At 40.3% G+C, this 15,956-nt stretch overlaps 1 long non-coding RNA gene across 4 annotated transcripts in view; it reads left to right on the plus strand.

Annotated features, from left to right (window-relative positions):
- Positions 1 to 3,678, plus strand: part of LOC108539855 (uncharacterized) — a 29,449-nt gene extending 25,771 nt beyond the window's left edge. For 2 of the 4 annotated variants that reach the window (XR_001888506.1, XR_001888505.1), the window contains exon 5: positions 3,138 to 3,656. This is a non-coding gene — a long non-coding RNA (uncharacterized LOC108539855). Of the gene's footprint in view, positions 1 to 3,137 lie in introns of all 4 variants that reach the window. The other 2 variants (XR_001888507.1, XR_001888504.1) reach the window with 2 other exon arrangements.
- The last annotated feature ends 12,278 nt before the right edge of the window (positions 3,679 to 15,956 follow it).

A 15,956-nucleotide genomic window follows, 5' to 3' on the forward strand; every position in this document is an offset into this window, starting at 1 on the left:
CAGTGGTTTGTAGTTCTCCTTAAAGAGGTCCTTCACATCCCTTGTAAGTTGGATTCCTAGGTATTTTATTCTCTTTGAAGCAATCGTGAATGGGACTTCACTCATGATTTGGCTCTCTGTTTGTCTGTTATTGGTGTATAGGAATGCTTGTGATTTTTGCACATTGATTTTGTATCCTGAGACTTTGCTGAAGTTGTTCTCAGCTTAAGGAGATTTAGGGCTGAGATGATGGGGTTTTCTAAATGTACAATCATGTCATCTGCAATCAGGGACAAAAATATAATTATGTTTTAATACACATTTTTATTTTATAACAATTATATTTAGAATTAGCAGAAAATTTGTGAACATTATGCAAAGACTTCCCATAAACTCCATACTCTGTTTTCCATTTCATTACTATTATACATTACTGTGACATATTTGTCAAAATTTATGTACAAATATTGATTTATTACTATGAAATAAAATTCAATTTTTACTCAGATTGCACTGGGTTAACCTTCACTGTTCCAGAATTTCATCCAGCATGTTATATTACATTTAATCCTCATGACTCTTCATGCTTTTCTTGACTGTGACATTTTCTCAGACTTTTCTTGTTTTTGATGAACTCTATAGTTTTGAGGTTTTCCAGTCAAGTTCATCTGATATCTTTTAATTAGGGAGTTTGCATTTTAACAGGAAAATCACAGAGATAAATTAATTTTCTCAGTTCACCTGAAAGCATACATGTGCTCAAGATGACTTATAACTATTGATATGAACAAAAAATGGCTGCCTGATGTACCATTAGTGATATTTTTCCACTGTGAATTTAGTCATTTTCTCCTGTCTGTATTGACTCTATTCTTCAAAAGAAAATCACTATGTGCAGCTCAAAGATAAGGAACTGGAACTTGTGATTCATCTCCTTGATGGCTGAGTACCTAAAGCAATTATTTGGAACTTTTCTGCATGAGAAATTGTTATCTTTTCCTATTCATTTTGTGTTCAATAATTTATTCATCTAAGTATCAACTCATGTATATTTCTTTTGGAGATTAAGTTATAATCAAATTCCAGTTTATTTGCTTAAAATATTCTAACATCAGCCATTGGTAGGTCTGTTTTTTTGTGCCTGCTTTCCCTTTTTCAGAATCCCATCTTAGTTTTTTGTTTGTTTTTGCACTACATCCTTTTGAAAATTTAGATTCTGCAGTATGTTTTTGTGCATTTTTTGCACCAGTTCTAATATCAGCTATTTCTCCAAAGAGCCCTGTTTCATTCTCTTAGATACTGGTATTAAAAAAAACAGATTATGGAATTAAATTGCACATTGCTATTTGGGTGTCACTGTTTCCCAGCTCTCTAAATTGATCATGTAAGAGAATATATGTGTGTGGAGTAAGTTCAGTATATGAACCTAACTGCAGACATTTGCTTAATAGTAATATTTGCATGTGTACTACGCTAAACATCAGTTCATCGTGGTGCATCCAGCTCTAATTCATTACTACCTGCACTATTCTAGTCTTTTTTAATTGCCTATCTGTACTTTAACTTTGTTTATCTATAAATTCCCAAAGGCAGTGAGATATCTGGGCCATAATACTATCTGCCACGCTTTTTTATGATTCGCTCAATTCCAGTGTACATATATAGTGGTTTCAGAATTATTAACTAGTATTCCCATAGGAAAGAACTTTATCAAACAGAGCACACTATTTGTTCGTTTGCTTCTGGTTTTAAAGATTTCACTCATTCCAAAGACATTTTGACCAATCCCTTTCCCACCAACCACCTGCAGTCTGTTGGATCCATATTTTTTAACAAAATTAATGTTTTGGTAACATCTTCATTCCATCTTTGGATCTCCTTACCTCCAAAACATTTTCAAGCTTGTATTTATTAAGATTCACTATTGTACTGTAAATTGTGTGGGATTTGACAAATGAAGAGTACCAGGTATCTATAATTAAAGTATCACATCAAATATTTGCTTTTTCAATCTCCTCTTCCTCCCATAGTCCTGTAGAAACCCACCGTTCTGTTTGTCACTTTAATAGTTTTGACTATTCATATATACATATATATATATATATGTGGTTTGTCTCCAGTGAGTTCTCTCCACTGAGTTCTCCTTCAGTCAATGTTCTGCCATTAGACATGAGAAAAGTAACAATGGAAAGAAACTTTAAGGATGTTGTCTATGGGTTACATCCTTCAGTCGATGTACTATCCTTATACTAGGGAGAAAATTAATATCATCAGAAAATATTCTGCCCTTAGATGACATGATACTATAAATGGAATGAATGTGAAGAGACGTTGGCCATCTATTTAACAACTAAACACACCAGAGGGCTCACACATTGAATAAACATGGTAACCAATGTAGAAAATCATTCCGTTATCCTTATTTCTCAGTCTACCTGAGTGAATTTATATAGAAGAGAAGCTATATGTTTGCCATCTATGTAGCAAAGACTTGTCTGAATATAAATGACATGAGAATGAAAACTGTCGATATAATAAGTATTTTGCAAAAGCTCTAACTTAAAACACACAGGATTTGCAGGGTAGAGAATTCCTAGCTCTGTAAGGAATTTGGGACTCCAATCGAGAGAAACCTTGGTCTCTATTCACTGTGAACCAACATTCAGCCAGATACCACCCTTTGTATGTTTAAAAAATATATATATCAGTAAAAAATACCTTCTTGAGAAGGAAATAGGAAAGGAAAGTCTTCACAAGGACAACCGGTCATCTTGTGGATTACCAAATACTGCAGATTTCAGGTCAGACCACTGAGTCGTGGAGAATAAAAAAAAAAAAAACTAACATACAATTGAACAAATAATTCATAATTTAGAGAATGTGTCTGAATTAAAATGTGAAATGTATAATAGTTATGTGACCTGGGAATTTTGAATACAAAATTATGTAAGCAACTTTATTATTTTAATAGAAAATACTTGCAAATATTGAAACATTAAAACCCGTTGGTGAAAAATCTAATATGTTGTTAAAGTTCTAGTTTTATTTATGCAGGTCTGACACATAGATTTGCATTAGCTATCCTTGGCATGTGAATAGAGATTTCAACCTTCTCTTCCCATTTCCCCATCTTCAACAGCCTTTTTTTCTTTCCGCAGCCAAACTCCCTTCATTCCAACTTCCACCAAAACCACTTATCTGGATCCCTCCCTGGAGTTGACACAACAGGGATCTTCAGCCCCACGTGCCAGGTTTCTCGGTGATCCATTACACAGATTTAGCGGGGAAATGGGGGCAGTATCAAAAACACCCAGTATAAACCATTGAATTACCCCAGCCCTTCTCTCTGCCCATCAACAACTCCCTGGGGCCAGAGAATTAGGCATCCCTGCTCTTTCCCTCAGAAAGCCCTTGGGACATTCTCCTCGAAGGTCCCCTAAATGGGAGTAGAAGTTCATCTCCTGACATTCCACGTTTTATTCATGTGAGTCCTGAGTTATGACACAGAGGACACAGTTGTGCTCCCCTTACTGCGGCCTAGCAGATAAAGCACCTTAACCTCTCAGCCACCATGCAAACCCTTCTTATATTTGATCCAATGTACTTTTCTGCAAGCAAAATAAAAGTTCTGACCCAGGAGGCGTCCTCTGATTTGACTCTAGAACTTGGAAATGCATTGGCTTTCAGCAAACCTCAGTACTGAATGTAAACTTCAAGGAGAAATGGTCCCAGGAAATAAATTGGGATGACATTGAGCTTTTAGCAAACTGCGAAATCCTGAAACCATGGACCTTAATGAAGTCAATTAAATGGGCTAATTCATGGGTGAAAGTGCTACATCATAAAACTATTCTCCACAAGTGATTCTACACTGAAGCTAGGGTTTATGTCAAGTACTGTGTGAGGATGAGGAGACACCAAGCCTGTGGCAATCTGCTTGGCAGGCAGTCTGGTCCAGGCAGGGCCCACATTATTGTTCACAGTTTAACCTATTTAATTAAATACATAATTTTCCCCCAAATCGTATATGACATAAGCTGTAGTCCTGAGCTACATTAAGATGTACTATTTATGCGGTAAAATTGTATGGGATTTGACAAATGCATAGCGGTAGGTTTCCAGCATTAAAGTATCACAGCACCCTTCTATTATTCAAGCTCCTCTTCCATCCACATACAGGGAATCAATCGCCTTTTGTATATGGTCCTTTGTCGTTGCTTCTTTATTTCAATTATCTTCCATCAAAGCAAATGATACTGTGCTCTATTTTCATTTGATCTTCCAAAAGAAGCATACAGAATAATCTAAACCAGAATTTCAGCCATTCGGAGACTTAGGCCCACCGCTAAGCAGTAAAGGCCAAACCACCTGCGCTGCAACACCATGGCGGGCAGAGGGCGCGGGAACACGCCTTCGGCCCTGCGGAGCGCATGCGCTTTCTGCCTGCGGAGGCGGGGCTGGATCTCCAGGAAGTACCTCAGCTTCCTTTCCTCTCGTCAGAGAGGAGGCGTCGCGCTGGTTTTGGGGCAACTCAGGCAATGTCCGTCCTGAGGAAAACTTCCTGTCCGCCGTCTTAACTGCTGAGAAGGGAGATTCCCTGCACAGTCTCCTGGATATTTTTCTGAAACAGCAATAAAGACTTCATTTTCTGGGCTGTTGCCACGTGTTTTATTCTGTACTTTCTGTTGGGATATTTTAACATTATTTTACAAATGTATAAATTTGGAGTTGGGGAGGGCTTTCTGATAGATAATAGAAGCAGGCTGTAACATGTCCTCTGTGTGGCCTCATTCAGGATTGATTGTGAGAAGAAACAAGAAAAATTTTGAGGAAAATCTACAGAATACAGGGACCCTACAGTGGAAGAAGGAGTCCGGCCAGGTCAGGGCCTCGCAGTCTCAGTGCAGCCCATGGTGTGTACAGAATTGGTGGGTTCTTGGTCTGGAAGCTGACTTCAAGAATGAAGCCAGGGACCCTTGCAGTGTTACAGTTCTTAAAGATGGTGTGTGGAGAGTTTGTTCCTTCTTCCTGGTGGGTTGCTGGTCTCATTGGCTTTAGGAGTGAAGCTGCGGACCCTTGTGGTGTTACAGCTTTTAAAGGCAGCATGGACCCAAAGAGTGAGCAGCAGCAAGATTTATTGCAAAGAGCAAAAGAATAAACCTTCCACAGTGCAGAAGGGAACCCTGGGAGGTTGCTACTGCTGGCTGGGGCAGCCTGCTTTTATTCCCTTCTCTGACCCCACCCGCATCCTGCTGATTGGTCTATTTTACAGAGAGCTGAGTGTTCCGTTTTACAGAGAGCTGATTGGTCCATTTTGACAGAGTGCTGATTGGTGTGTTTACAATCCTTGAGCTAGACACAGAGTCACAGAGTGCTAGACAGAAAAGTTCTCCAAGTCCCCACTAGGTCAGCTAGATACAGAGTACCAGTTGGTGTATTTACAAACCTTGAGCTAGACACAGAGTACTGATTGGTGTATTTACAAACCCTGAGCTAGACACAGAGTGCTGATTGGTGCGTTTACAATCCTTAAGCTAGACACAGAGTGCTAGATGGAAAAGTTCTCCAAGTCCCCACTAGGTTAGCTAGACACAGAGTTAGCTAGATACAGAGTACCAATTGGTGTATTTACAAACCTTGAGCTAGACACAGAGTACTGATTGGTGTATTTACAAACTCTGAGCTAGACACAGAGCGGTGATTGGTGCGTTTAAGATTCCTTAGCTAGACATAAATTTTCCCCAAGTCCCCACCAGACTCAGGAGCCCAGCTGGCCTCACCCAGGGGATCCCCTCACCAGGGCTGCAGGCGGAGGGGCTGCAGGCGGAGGGGCTGCAGGCGGAGGGGCTGCAGGCGGAGGGGCTGCAGGCGGGGTTGCCCGCCAGTCCCGAGGGGCGCCTGCACTCCTCAGCCCTTGGGCGGTGGATAGGACTGGGCATCACGGAACAGGGGGCGGCGGCCGTTGGGGAGGCTTGGGCCGCGTGGGAGCCCATGGCGGAGCGGAGGGGACTTGGGCATGGCGGGCTGCAGGTCCTGAGCCCTTCCCTGCGGGGAGGCAGCTGAGGCCTGGCGAGAATTTGAGCGCAGCACCAGGAGTGCTGGGGGACCGTGAGCAACCTCGGCAGCTGCTGGCCAGGGTGCTAAGCGTTTCATTGCCCTGGGCCTGCGGCGCTGGCTGGCCGCTGGGAGTGTGGGGCCCGCCAAGCCCGCGCAGGCGTCTGCTGTAGGCAGTACCGCTTGCTTCCCCTTTGCTGTTTCCCATCGTCACCCACTGTCTTCAACAGCAGAGGGTCCCAGATGCTGCAGGGAGGGGGAGAACTGCAGGGAGTTCAAATAAAACATTCACATTTCACTTCACACACACTGACCCTTAGAATTTCTCCTCATTTAACCACATAAATCCAACCACACTAAATCGAATCCCCGACTGCTCCATGTGAGAGTTCTGCTTCCAGCATGACGTGGCCTGAAAATTCATCTGAAGACAGCTGCTCATTCCCAGGACTAACACTGCCCCTTGAATGCTGATGTCCTTGCAGTCGTTGGTCTGATGCCACGATAAATAATTCCTAAGGCTGGTGCTCTATTTCTGCCCTGAGACTCTCCCCTTTTTCTCCAAGCTGTGCCCTGTTCCTTGTCTTAGTCCAGGTTCCAGGCCAATGCTTTTGAAAAAATATTGATTTATTGAATGATTAATAATTGTGATTGAATGAAGTAGTGGTGTCTCCTGTGCTTGCGTCCAACTGAGACACTCTCCTGCTCTCACTCATCACGTTTCCATTCACATTTGCCTTTGTTTAGTTTTGTTTTCCATTGTTTGAGTTTATTATTCATGTACTTATGAAATAACTGCCACATTTCTGAGAGTTTTCTTGGCAAATTTGGGGCTCTTCCTGTGCTCCTCCTTCCAAGTCCCGCATGAGGTCACTATTTGCACTTCTGGGCCCTGGGAATGGTCTGGCTTAGCAAGTGTTTGGACAGAGCTTGGCTCTGTTGGTTGGGATGGGCACCTGTGCTTGCTCACAGCTGCTCCCAGGCTCTCCCTGTCTAGGAAATCCAGCAGTCCCCTTGAGGGCCCAGCACCTCTTTGTTGGCCTGCATGTCCCAGCCTGTACATCCATGGCCAGCTAGAGCTACCACCACCTTTTTCTGGTCAACCTGGGAGCCCAGGCCTGGGTCCTGGAGGCAGGGGAGATAGGGGAATAATGTCCTGGCTTCCCCTAGCCCAACCGCAATAGGCGAGGAGTGCTCATGACCCCGGGGGAGTGGAGGGCGTTTGCCCTTGACTTGCTGAGCCTCTAAAACCTCACATGTCCCCTGGAGGTGGGTGCAGCTTCCTCCTACTCTGGCCTTGCTGGCCTGGGAAGGGCGTCCTTGGTCCCCTGAGCCCTCAAAGCGTTTTCTCTTCCACTGAGGTTTCAGGAACTGTCTTTCCCCTCTGGGAAGGAGGACAGGCACCCTTTGAGGTTTGATTCTCCTCAGAGTTTTGCATCTCGGTTGGGGCGGAGGCCGCCTTCATCCACAGGAGAGGCCCAGCCAGGGTGTCCTCTGCAGCCTGTGCCTCCGGGTACGTTCCGAGTCTGGGCGCTGGAGAAGCCGCTTTGTCTGCAAGTTCGGAGATGGCCGTCCCGGTGCAGGCGGGGCTGTTCTGCGCCCTCAGGGCGTCAGGATCCCCCTGGGGACGGAAAGTCCCACTGGGGCGGGAGCTTCTTTGGCGCCGCCCTCCCAGAGCCCCGCTAATGCGGAGGCGGCTCGGGGGCCCCGGACTCTTTCAGGAGAGGCGGCAGCATGGGCCAGGCAGGGCCCGGGCTCCAGGGCAAGGGAGCGTCTGGCCTGGGTAGGACTGGGTCCATCCAGAAATTGGGATTCTAGGGTTCTGGTGCAGGTGGATCTGGGGCAGGCTCAGCACCAAGTCCCTCTTCTTCCACCTCAAGGACTCACCCAGGCGCTGGCGGGAGCTCCAGGTTCAGCAGCTCCTCCTCCTCCTCCTCCTCCTCCTCCACTTCCAGTCCTCCCCTCCTCACTCCTCCCCTCCCCTCCCTTCCCCTCCTCTCTCCGTTCCCCTCCCCCTTCTCCTCCTTCTCCAGGTGTTTTCACCTCCTTTATTTCTCTGAGGGGAGAAACGGCGCCGTCCTTCACATCGGTGCATTTCTACCCTAATCCCCATTACCTTGTAGAGCAAAGTAGTCAAACTCTGCAATATATTGAAGAGATTTAATTCTAAGCTGAATATGACTGACCATGGCCTGTGACACAGCCCTCAGGAGGTCCTCAAAACATGTGCCCAAGGTAGTAGGGGCACATCTTGGTTTTCTTCTGGCCAATTGGTCTCCATAGGTATAACATCCTGACGAGGGTATAAATCAAGTGCAAGAAATGCCTGGCCTTCTATATCTAAATTGTTATAGGACTTGTTAACAGTAGACACATCTATTTTTCACACCACTTGTATTGCACTATATACTATATATTGCACTATATACTATATATTGCACTATATATATTTGGGAGAGAAAACGATGTTCTTTAAAGGAAAAGTCATATGATTCTACTGTTGCATTTTGTCGTCCCTTCCAACAGAAATGGCCCTTTCCCATATAACAAATGTTATGTCCTATGGGAGTGAATATTAGGAGCTAAGTTTGGGGGAAATTAGGGCTCTAATTGGAATGAGGGCATAACCATTCCCCTTTTCTGTTTTCGCAATCTGAAAGGGAGATGGGATGTCATGTGTTATCATGAGCTAAAATAGTCCATCTATTTCCCCAGGGGAGTATTTCTGTATTGTTTTCCATGCTTACCAGTTGAACCACAGAGTACCTGTGAGCCTCATTTAACTTTGGTGCCTATGCTCTGAGAATACAATGCTTGAGGTCACATTTACCATCCGAAAATTTCCATATGTTTAGGGGACCTTATATTTTCCACAGGTGTTTGGATTGTGCCTCAGCACTGATGATTGTAGGCCATTGCTTCAGAGCCACCTTAGATTCTGTTTCTGATAAAATAGACATGAGCCCCTGTTGGGTTACAGAACGTGCTCATTCCCACCTTTGGGTTTGAGAGTATGTTTTTATGGTTTGTTTGGTTTCTCCTATCCATTTGATGAGGCTGCATTATTTTTTTAAAGCAGCTTTCCATCCTTTTCCATCTTCCTGGAATAACATTCCTTCTATGTGGGCTATTTTTGACAGAGAACTTTTCTCTAAGAAATGCCTCTCTTCATTAGCTATGAACTCAGCTTACACCAATATACCTAGGCCAGCTCCAACTTTTCCAGTGAGGTCACGTTTTAATTTCTGGGTTGCAAATTTTGGTGGATTCATCAGGATTGCTGTTGCCATTGTATACTACTGGCATTAGTACAATTTAAAACTGTCTTTGCAATTTATACCTGGTAATATTATACCCAAGAGGCTTTGTCATAAGGCATCTTTATCCTATCAGTAAATATTTACTTTTAAATCTATGAGAAGCAGAAAATTATTTATGGTTGGGTGGATGCAAAAGTGACACACTATAGTCTAGAAGGAAATGTCCCTTGTTTTGCCAGCTGTACCATCTTTGTACTCCTCCTTGATTTGGAGAGTTTGACTTTAACCTAAATTAGCTCTTAAAATCTCATGTGTCCACCTCTTCCAAGACAGTCCCTGAGCCTAGAGAGAGGGTGCTTGTATAGTATTAGCAGCAGAAGATTCACAATAAAATACAGATCTGGACCCCGTGGGATGCCAAATGAGGGGGATTCACATCTCTGGTCTTCAGAATAGCATAATTTTGATTTCCTTGGAAGTAAAACAAGGAGAGGTAAATAACATTTATAGTATCACAATCAAAAGAGTACTTGTGTGTCAGAACAGAAAAAGGAACCTACTTCATTAGGGAACCAGCTAAAATATGAAGAAAATTATGATCTCTTATTCTCTAGAGGATTATTGTAACAAAGAAATAATGATTTAATTTGCACTTAAAGAGAGTTAGGACTGAAATAGTATTAAGCCTTCAGCTTTTCCTTTGAAATAATTTTTCTATCTGCACTTTTTTTTTCTACTAAAGAGAGATTATAGTAAGATCAGTTTGTGTGCAAAGTAAGTTTTAGTCTTATCATGGTTGGCCTGATTATTTGCGTAAAATGCAGCAAGAAGTGATTGGCCATGTAGACTCATTTTAAGTTGGCTTTGCTGGAACCTTACCTAAAAATATACCACTTTAGTTCAAGTCTTGGTAAAATAACCAGTGTCTCTAATTGTTTTAAATACTCTTATTGAAACTTATGCAAACAACTATATTGTCATAAAATTAAATCTGAATTTTGGAGAATTCAGAAAGATAAATTTGCTTACAAAAGCAAACTTCATCAAAATAACTTAAAAGAAAAAGATTGTCTGGACCCTCCTTTAACAAGAGCAGCGGCTTTCACACAAGATGTTTGTTTATCTTGGAAATGTCATGCACAAACCGAACAGCTCCTGAGAGCCATCTGTCAGACACTAAGAATCTAGCAGCTCCTCACAGAGTTAGAATTAGTCCTAGGAAAGAGGCTGCCTGCTTATTAGTATCTCGTCCTTATATCCCCCGGTAGCAAGATTCTATGTAGAACATTTTTATTTTATCACGAAACTCTTTTGGGGAAACATTATTTCCACTATCAGTTCAGTTAACATTCCATGGTAAGGTACTAAATGTCCCTGAGCTAGAAATTCTCTTGCTCCATCATTGTCGTCGGAAAGAACTCACATTTTTTTTGCTATCAGCCCCAATAAGTGTTACACAAAGGGCTATGAAGTGGAGGATTTGTCCCAACTAGCTCTCCAGCTTCTACCCTATAGTTTGTGGGCTTAGGCAGTCTTACTAGTTCCCATTTGGCATGTCCAATTAACATTTCTCAAAAGAGGTGATTTATATGCCTTCAGTTTTATACTACTAGAAAGGGGAAACATCTCCCAGGTAGCAAAGGAGGTCACAACTACCTTACATAAAACCTGTTTAAACATCTTAAATTTCATAACTCTATTAACCTGTATGTTTATATGTTCTGGTCCCAGAATATTTTTAATACCCCAAATCATTTTACTTTTCTGTTGAAAAGAGTTTGGGTTCTCAGCAGGGAGTTGCATCTGTAAGACCTCTGAGGGGCAACAAATTTGATACAACTTCTCAAACACTATCATGATTTTGTGGGAGGGGCACCCATGTAAAATGGGCTCTCTTAACACCAAAATTTAACATAACCTGGGTAACAGACAATTTGGTGGGAGCATATCCCAGTCATTATTAAGCCAGTCCAACATGGTTCACATAAGAAGCGTATTAACTGCTCCATCTGGGGTGTTCCACTTAGTATTTTATTGGGAGAGTTAGGTAGTTCCCTATTCAGAGAAAACAGACTTTATGGTGGCATTTTCTGGGTATATTATGCTAATTATTCTCTTAGGAATAGCCTTCTGTGTATTTGGATCACATGTTAGTGATTGTTCAATACTGAACTGTGGGTCCTGCATTAACCCAAACAAGTTCTTAAATTGTGTAGCATTTAAAATTAAGAATCTTGGCCTTAAAGTGTTAATTTTTTTTTCAATCCATTATAGTAAGGAATTTTTAAAGAAGCTGATGATACTAAACTGCAAAATGGAACAATTCTTTACATTATATCCTCTGGTTTTAAATAGTTAGTTTTGGATACTAAACTGCAAAATGGAACAATTCTTTACATTATATCCTCTGGTTTTAAATAGTTTTGCTCTTCCCCCACATTGACTGACTGCTGTTTTGGTAGCCACGGGTCTCAGAGTTAACTTTTGTAGGCCTAGCTTAATTATTCTTTTTATTTAGTTGTATCTGTATAATTTTCCTTCATTTTAAAGCAACTATTAGTTTTCTAGCTACAAGAAAACATATTTTCTTTTTTAAGCAAAGTCAATATTTTTTGCTTTATAAAATTCACCAAAATAAATTTTACGCTCTTGCTATTTTAACTTTCAGTAACTCAAATTTCCAGTTAAAAATAGCCAACCTGAGATTTTAACATGACGTGAAGCTTTTAAATTACTGGAGAGTTTTGAGATTGAATTTACCAAATTAATTTTGCCAAAGATTATTAAGGTTATGAGAATTCAAAGGGCATTTGAGATAGCTTGTACTAGTCTAACACACCTGCAGAATAAAAAGGCATGTCCAAAGGATATTTCATTTGCCTGGTTTTTTTTTTTTTCCAATTCCCTTTCTTGGCCAGGCACGGTGGTCCACACCTGTAATCCCAGCACATTGGGAAGCCAAGGAGGGTGGATCACGAGGTCAGGAGATCGAGACCATCCTGGCTAACACAGTGAAACCCTGTCTCTACTAAAAATACAAAAATTAGCTGGGTGTGGTGGTGGGCACCTGTAGTCCCAGCTACTCAGGGGACTGAGGCAGGAGAATGGCACGAACCCGGGAGAATGAGCTTGCAGCGAGCCGAGATCGTGCCACTGCACTCTAGACTGGGAGAGAGAGCGCGAGACTCCAGCTCAAAAAAAAAGAAAAAAAATTCCCTTTTTTACTTTAGATAATTAATAAAAGTTACAGGAGCCAACAAAAGGTGAAGGAGAGAGCTATCATCCAAGGCCCTTTCGAAGAAGAAGAGCTGAAGTTTTGACCTATTTTATCTGAAGACTTTCAAAGAGACAGATTCTAGAATTTAAAATTTAATAACTTTTGCAATAATAAGTTAGTATTTTTAATACAAATCTTGTTTGTTTTAACCAATTATTTCAGTTTTACATTAGTGTGTATTTTTTAAATATCAAAGAACCCTAGAAAGACCTATTATAAATTCCTTTTAATGGATAGCCAACTGAATTAGGCCAAGCCCTTTTAAAAAAAACCTTTTTTTACTACCTTGGTTATGACTTACCATAGACCATTCAAAAACTGTTTAGACTTTTCTGTTTTTTCCTAAATATTTCTCTTCTTGAATGACCTGGTCACTTTATTCTAGGACAGAAAATTTACAACAACCAAGATTCTTCTAATATAAAATAAACTTTCCTTTATCCCTTCTCTATAAAAGATACAACTTTATATCTTTAAATTTTTTTACATTTCTTCTTCTCTGGTTCTTTTTACCTTGCTTTATACATAGCCCTTAAGTAGGCTTTGAGTTACACAAATATATTTACATTTTAATAAGAACATTTAAAATTTTTTTTATAATTTTTAAGTTGTGAATTACCCATATGCTCAATATTTATGAATAACCTTAGATCCTAAATTATATGAGAAGTTTGTTAACAAGCATTTATTCCATCACATTTCCCTGATTACATTATTCAATAGTTTACCTAGATTATTGACCAAAACTGTAACACTCCTTCTATAATTTCCTTCCCTGTTACCCATTTTTATAGACGTGAATTTTAGGTATTTACTTACATAGGAAACCTAAAGTTACATATGAGAATTTTTACAAATAATTTAGGATTTAGCTGCTTTCATTAAAAGGATATTCCATGTCTTTCTTGTCTAAAATTACACAAGCAAAGATCATTTGTCTTGGTCTGGGTTTTATAATTTTATAACCCGATGACTAATTTCAAATTATTCTGCAGGATTAAGTATGGAATTACTTGATCAATAAACACAAAACAAAAATGCTAACAATTTTTATGACATTTCTAATCTTACTTTACCCATAATTTTAAAGCCAGCTTATTTATTAAATATTTTACTTAAGTCAAGTGAACTTAAAAAAGAGTTTGTGTAGTCTTTTATTTGATTGTCTGATTTATGTGCTTTTATTTTTAAGCCAATTAGAGCTCTTGTATATATTTTTAATAGTGAAACATTGTGTACACAACACATAAATACACAGATGTATTAGGCATGCCAATAGATGTACATCTTATAGATTCATAAGATCCTATTTTTCCTGTCTTAGGCTTTCAAATTCTTGATAACCTGTTTTACTACTTTAGGTAGCTGTCAACTAAATAGCTTTACTTTGCATATCAAAGGAAACAACTCATAGGTGAAAATCAGATAGGAAACTTACATCTGAGGAACACAGAGAAAAAGTCTGTTGTGCTAGAGAGAAATTAAAATGGATGCAATTGCCACATAACATAAAATTATAGAAATTACAAAGGCCTTTTAAATACATACATGCACATATTTGCACAGAAAAAAAATCCTGTAGCTTTTGCTTGAGAACTTTAGGAATGAGATAACACTGGCTTGCAAAAAACAAAACAAAACAAAACAAAACCCTGTTATATCCAAATAGTGCTTTTTATCTCAGTCATAAAGTAACAGCTGATTTAAAGCAGGCAGAAAAGCGAGAAAAGAGACCTTGGGAAATCTATAATTTGCAGGTTGACCTTAGGGCTTCTTTTTTAAAAATGTAAACGTGCACAAAGACTATGTTACTTCCATTTTACATAGTCTGGCTAGTAGAGGTGTCATCAAATCTAGGAAGTGCTTGAAAGTGGGTCATTCTCCTTGTTTTCTCCTAAATATTAGATTATTTGTTTCTTACTTTTTTTAAAAGGAGGAATTGAACTGTGGACTAGAGCTTTTGTGGAGTGGGTTAAAGTGTGCTGCTTGTGGGCGGGACTCCAGAGTGTGTCACCACTGTGTCACTGCTGCCCTCTTACATGTCTCTATTTTTCTCTCCAGAAGTGTAAGCACCTCAAGTTTTTTAAGAGAACAATACTTGCAAATATTGAAACAATAGAACCTGTTGCTGAAAAATGTAATATGTTGTACAAGTTCTAGTTTTATTTATGCTGAGTTTTTTGTTTTTGTCTCACAGTCCATGTCCCCTAATTCTAACTTCCAAAAAAAAATTTGTCTCCATGCACCCCGGGAGTTGACAAAACAGGGATCTTCATGCCGGGTTTCTCAATGAGCCATTACACAGATTTAGCAGGGAAATGGGGGTAGTATCAAAGACACCTTGTATAAACCACTGGATGACCCCAGCCTTTGTCTCTGCCCATGAACAGCTCCCAGGCAGAGAGTCAGGCAGCCCTGCTATTGTATTCCTCAGAAAACTCTTGAGAGTTTTTTCCTAAAGCCTACCAAAGTGGGAATAGGAATTCATCTCATGACATCCCACTTTTTATTCAAGTGAGTAATTGTGTTATGACAGAGAAGGACACAACTTTGCTCCCCTTACTATAGCCTAGCACATAAAGCACCAGCAAACTTAAACACCCTAAATTCTCAGTCACCGTGCAAGCCCTTTTATATCAGATTCAATGGACTTTTCCACAAGCAAAATGAATATTCTGACCAGGGAGCATCCTCTGCTTTGACTCTAGGGCTTGGATATGCATTGTGCTTCAACAAACCTCAGTACTGAATCCAAACATCAAGGAGAAGTGGTACCAGGAAATATACTGAGATGACTTTGAGCTTTTACCAAACTGCACAATTGCAAAATCATAGACTTTACTGAGGCCAATTAAATGGGCTAATTCATGGGTGAAAGTGAAACATCATAATGTTTAAAAATCTGCCCAACTGTTTTTACGTTAAAGCCAGGGTTTATGTCAATTCCTGTGTGAGGATGAGGAGACACCAATTCAAGCTCATGACAATCTGGAAGGAGAGGCAGAGGCTGTGTCCAGGCAGGCCTCACATTATTTTTACTTTAACCTATTTAATTAAATATGTAATATTCTCCAAATTTTAGATGTCATTTGCTGTAATCCTGACCCACTAAGATGTACTATTTGTGCTGTAAAATTGTATTGTATTTGAAAAATGCACAGTGGCAGATCGCTGGCATTAAAGCAGCACACAGAATGCTTCTCTTATTGAAGCTCCTCTTTCCTCCACATACAGGGAATCAATAGACTATATGGTCTTTGGACTTTCCTTCTGTATTTCCATTCTCTTTCAGAAAGAAAGAAAGAAAGAAAGAAAGAAAGAAAGAAAGAAAGAAAGAAAGAAAGGAAGGAAGGAAGGAAGGAAGGAAGGAAGGAAGGAAGGAAGGA

The sequence above is a fragment of the Rhinopithecus bieti genome, unplaced genomic scaffold, assembly GCF_001698545.2.
Source record: "Rhinopithecus bieti isolate Rb0 unplaced genomic scaffold, ASM169854v2 scaffold_2113, whole genome shotgun sequence".
Classification (NCBI taxonomy): domain Eukaryota; kingdom Metazoa; phylum Chordata; class Mammalia; order Primates; family Cercopithecidae; genus Rhinopithecus; species Rhinopithecus bieti.